The sequence below is a fragment of the Suricata suricatta genome, chromosome 4, assembly GCF_006229205.1.
Source record: "Suricata suricatta isolate VVHF042 chromosome 4, meerkat_22Aug2017_6uvM2_HiC, whole genome shotgun sequence".
In the NCBI taxonomy this organism is placed as follows: domain Eukaryota; kingdom Metazoa; phylum Chordata; class Mammalia; order Carnivora; family Herpestidae; genus Suricata; species Suricata suricatta.
Window position 1 is genome coordinate 159,890,400 of NC_043703.1, and position 5,068 is coordinate 159,895,467.

A 5,068-nucleotide genomic window follows, 5' to 3' on the forward strand; every position below is an offset into this window, starting at 1 on the left:
GGGGGGGGGGGGGGCGCCACTGCTCCTCGGAGCCTAAGTGGGTGACAGCTTTTCTTCTGTGGTCTATGAACAGCACAGGAGTCCTAAGTCACTTCATTGGAATATAAAGATGCTCCCCAGAGGAAGGACCTTCAGGAATTCTATTCTTATACCTCGGCAGGACTTTACGTTAATAACCCTTCGTCCTGGGTCGTGAACAGGCAGAGAGGCCAGATCTGGGAACATCTTTTCTCTAGAATATTTTATGATTCTGAAGGGACCCAAGTGAGTAGCAAGCACTAAGCTGTGTGGCAAGGCTCCTGGCCAGCTCTAGAGCTGCAGGGCCCCGGGGCCACTGGCTTTGACCCTTAGGCTAGTTTAGGGTCATCCCTGAGTGTAGGGCTTCTCATAAGCTCTGCTTTTCCTGGTTCATGTAGGCCCACAACTACCATTAGCGTTTTTTTTAATTATAGTAAAATGTACATAACATAAAATTAGCTATTAACCATTTTATTGTTATTTTTCTTAATTTTTTAATGTTTATTTTATTTTTGAGAGAAAGAGACAGAGTGTGAGCCAGGGAGGGTCAGAGAGAGAGAGGGAGACACAGAATCCGAAGCAGGCTCCAGGTTCTGAGCTAGCTGTCAGCACCGAGCCCGATAAGGGGCTAGAACTCACGAACTATGAGATCATGACTTGAGCCGAAGTCGGATGCTCCACCGACTGAGCAGCCAGGTACCCCACCTACTAACCATTTTGAAGTGGCATTTCGTGCCTTCACAGTGTTGCGAGACCGGCAGCTCCATCTAGTGACCAGACCTTCCCCACACCGGAAAAGGACACCCTGTCCCCGCTGAGCGGTCCCTCCCCAGCCCCTGCAGCCATTGTCCCACAGCTGTCCGACTTTGCCTCTTAGCGTGGTGGGTATTGGAAACAGGTCCTTTCTGTCCTTATTTTATTTGCAAACACGTATTAAACACACTTTATGGCTGGCCTTGTGCTGAGCATTTAACATACATTAACTCATTTCATCCTTCTTGCAAGACTCAAGCCATTATCGGTTTTATTCCTACTCTAGAGGTGAAGAGCCAGCGGCGGAGAGCAGCCAAGTGATTTTCCAGTGTCGCACAGCCAGGGACCGCGCTGAGGACTCAGATGCCCTGCACATCCAGCTCTCTCGGCTGCCGCGGCTGGAGTGACCTGCCTTCTCTCCTCCGTGGCCAGGGGAGCCGTTTGACTTGTTACTTTCTTGTTCTGGTTTTGTTCTGTTGCTTTGCTGGCATCGGGCTCCAGCTGACAGATCCGATGTTAACATCCGTGTTGTAACTTTCCATGACTATCCTGGGGTCACTGAAGACAGGACGGTTGTTTCCTGAATCCCAAGGCTCTGGGCTTCATACTGACCTCTTCGGACAAACTTAGTTTCGGTAAGAGTCCAAATGCTTCACAACATTCTTTTGGAAATTGAGCAAAGCTGGAAGTTTTGTCACTGAGAAACAACCAAGGTTCAGGACCAAAGAGCAATGTGTTTGCTGAAACTTAAAGAGAGTGATTTTAAGTTAGAAACTTTGATGTAATTGTAACCCTTGGCCCCAAATAACAGGGCAGTAGAAAATACGATAGACCCAAGGCTGAGAAGGTGAAAATGTTCTGTGTATGTATAAATATCATACATTTTATATATTTTAATTTTACTGTAAGTACATATACATACAAATCTGTATATGAGCTGTCAGCACAGAGCTCGATGTGGGGTTCAAAGTCACGGACTTCGAGATTGTGACCTGAGCCAAAGTCGGATGCTTAACCAACCGAGCCACCCAGGTGGGAAAAAGAAATGTCAAGTCTGCTTTTGTGGCTTGGGGCTTTTCTTGTCAGTTTTGTGATGAAAAGAGTAGAAACAGAAATCTATGGCATCTCAAGAAAACGTAGCCATGTGATTTTAGTGAGAGCGCACGTTAGTTTATTAAGATCCTGCATGTGGCCTGGCAGTGGCAGTTCCTCAATGCCACTTAAATGCCCGGTAGGAGTACATGACCTGGTGTCGCCAGCAGTGAAGACCTTGTGCCTGTCACCCCCAGTCCTGCAGGAAGGATCCATGTCCAAGGCTACACATGGAAGTGGACTCGAAGAAATGCAGAGGAGAAAGCACAGTAAAGGAGAGGGCCCAGGAGACCAGTTACCCCTCATGAACTAGCTGTAGGAGAGAAATGTACCCCATTGAGTGTGAAAGTCCCGACACAGAATGAGGTGCGTGGGGTGCTCAGGCTGCACTGCTAACCTTTTCCCTGCCAATGTGCGGGGCTGATCCAGGGAAGGCCCAGATGACGGGCACAAGGGGCGTGATGGGATGAGTCTCGTCACTTGGAAGTGGGTACAGGGAGACCACTGAAGGACAGGATTCTGGGTCTGACACCTCACCGGGAGAGAGTACAGGGATGGCCCAGGACATGGGCCGGGCATAAGCAGGGTTTCAGGGGCCGCGTGTGAGGCGCAAGTGTGACCAGCTGACGTCGAAGGGCGAAAATGTGTATTATTGATGAATGCCTACTAAAAGTGCACACTTGGGTGCCTGGGTGGCTCAGTCAGCTAAGCCTCCGGCTTTGGCTCAGGTCATGATCTCACGTTCATAGGTTCGAGTCCCACGTCGGGCTCTGTGCTGACAGCTAGCTCAGAGCCTGGAGCCTGCTTCGGATTCTGTGTCTCCCTCTCTCTCTGCCTCTCCCCCACTTATGCTCTCTCTCTTTCAAAAATAAATAAATGTTAAAAAAAAAACTTAAGAAAAGCGCACACTGGACATTTCCCGATGCGCTTTCTGTCCAGGGTTGTTCTGGGGCATGGCACTTCCCGCCAGCAGATACCCACCTTGATTTGGACGTAGAGATAATCCCCAGAAAAAATACTGATTGGGGTGCAATTGATAGGTGGGCATTCTGCCTTTCCTCTGACAGGATTTGCCTCTTCAAAGTGACAGACTGAGAAAAAATGGTTGACTCATCGAGACACGGAGAACACCTTACTTTTTCCCAAGATGCAGAGGTCCATTTTTTTGTTGTTGGTGGTGGTGTATTTGTTTCAATAAATCCTAAATTGCCAGGGTCGCTGTCTCATGATTCACTACTCTGCTTCTCATGTTTGCACAGGGTCCAGTGGTTAAAGAAAAAACTTCCAGAATCCCTCCTTCCTAGTGCTTGCCTCCCATTGCCCATCGGTGGAAAAATCAAAGAGGCTGTTTTCAGTCCTGGCTGGTAAGTGAGCTCTGCACTAAACTTGGCTGGTGGGGGCTCCAGCTTTGTCCATGAATAATCAGCAGCCACATCTGGATTCACATATTTACCTAAACGTAGACAAACCCAAATTATCTTGGATCTGCCTGATGTATTTCTATCCGATGCTGTATTTTTTCCCCTAAATATCTCGCCCCACCATCTCACGCCTCCACATTTCTCTTTCCTCCAAAGACTTAACAACAAAAATATGTGCTTCTTTCCCCCCAACATTCTCCACCCAGGCAGTGAGTGTAAGGGTTTAGGAAATACACTCTTTTTTCTTTCTTTAAAGTGATTTCATGCAAATCCGAGACTACGTGTGACATGCAAAATATCAGACCATCTAACACAGTGATACCCTCGACACTGTGTGTTTTGACTTCTTCCTTTTAAATGAAGCCTGAAAAAGACCGTCTCCTTACCAAATAAGGGGCCGCCTCCAGGCGTGCGCACGCACTCCTACTCCTGCTTTCCACCCCTCCTCACCCTCCCTCCCTTTTTTTTTTTTTATTAGAAAACACTTGAAACTTATCATGTGCAGCAGATGGGAGTAGAAAATGCAACTCGAAGACAGTTATATAAATATATCCTTGATGTCTGTTTTGCTTTTCAATTTGCAGCAAAAAGGACAAAGGTGGCGCGGCGTGCCTGCGCGGCCGCCCGAGTCTCTGGATATCCGTTCCAGATGTCGGCTAGACTTGGTGGAGCCAGGCTCACGGCGCTGGGGCCGAGCGCGGGCCTCCTCCTCCAGGTGTGGAGCCTCACGCTGCTTCCCCCACAGGCCGGCGGCCTTGTCCAAACACTTTAAACTCCGACACCAGCTGCCGCCACCCCTCCTGACCCTAATTTACCTTCCCTGGTTCCTGGCGCTCAGCGGCGGGGTGAGGGGAGGGGGGGGCCGGTCTAGAGACACGATCGTCGGGTTCCTGCTTCCCACCTCGCCTCTTCAAAAACGAGAACCTTTAAAAGGGAAGAATAAATAGATGCAAAAGAAAAAAAAGCACCCAGAAGAGGTGGGGGGAGGCAAACATAGGGAACCCTGAGGTTGTTTGCTGATGCTGTTTATGAGCCTGCACAAGGCTTCCTGCGCACTGTCCTGCTGTGTTTTGGGAGGCGCCGAGGCTGGTGACCCCCGGCCGGGCAGAGGGCTCATGGTGGCTCTCTGTTTGCACGTGCTCGTCAAGGATTTCACACCGTAGTATGTTAACTTCCTGATTAAACAGTGCTAAGCACAGAAGGGTGTCATAAATCTTGCAGGCACCGACTTCATCTGTCTGAACGCAGGTTACTGCGGGTGCGCGTAAACAAATGACAGGGGCATTCATTACGATGTGCGGCCCGAGCGAGCAGTGCCATCCATAACCCGTGCCCCCGTCCCCTCAGCCCAGAGACCCCCTGTCTTTGTGCAAGCCAGCGGCCTTGACTCTCAGTTCAGGCGAGGGCAGCCTTCCTGATGAGTTTGCACAAAGCATCCCAGGTGAGAGATTATTGGATAAAAGCAAGAATTACTAATCGGGCCCCTGCCCTCTCCCGGCACTGGACGGTACAGAACACGAATGCTGACCCGCACCGAACTGCGTGGGGTGTCGCGGTTTTGTACCGATTTCTGTGATTGGAACAGGTTTAAGGACACAGCCGCTCCAGGGAGAGTATCAGGAATGACAGATGGATTGAAGGTTGGGGAGAGAAATGGGGGCACCGGGCCTGGGATGGGGGGGCCGCGTTCCCCCCGCCCCCAGTGCCTTTAGAGGCAGGAAATGAACTGCATTAGGCGTTAGTAGCACGGATGGGTCTACTCCTCCGTGTCGGTGGCAGAAAAC

The 5,068-nt window shown here is 50.0% G+C and overlaps 1 long non-coding RNA gene across 1 annotated transcript; it reads left to right on the plus strand.

Moving 5' to 3' along the window:
- The first annotated feature begins 1,175 nt into the window (after positions 1-1,175).
- On the plus strand, positions 1,176-3,968 carry LOC115289219. Its single transcript, XR_003907478.1, has 3 exons — positions 1,176-1,406; positions 3,123-3,227; positions 3,869-3,968. It is a non-coding gene; the product is annotated as an uncharacterized LOC115289219 (long non-coding RNA).
- The last annotated feature ends 1,100 nt before the right edge of the window (positions 3,969-5,068 follow it).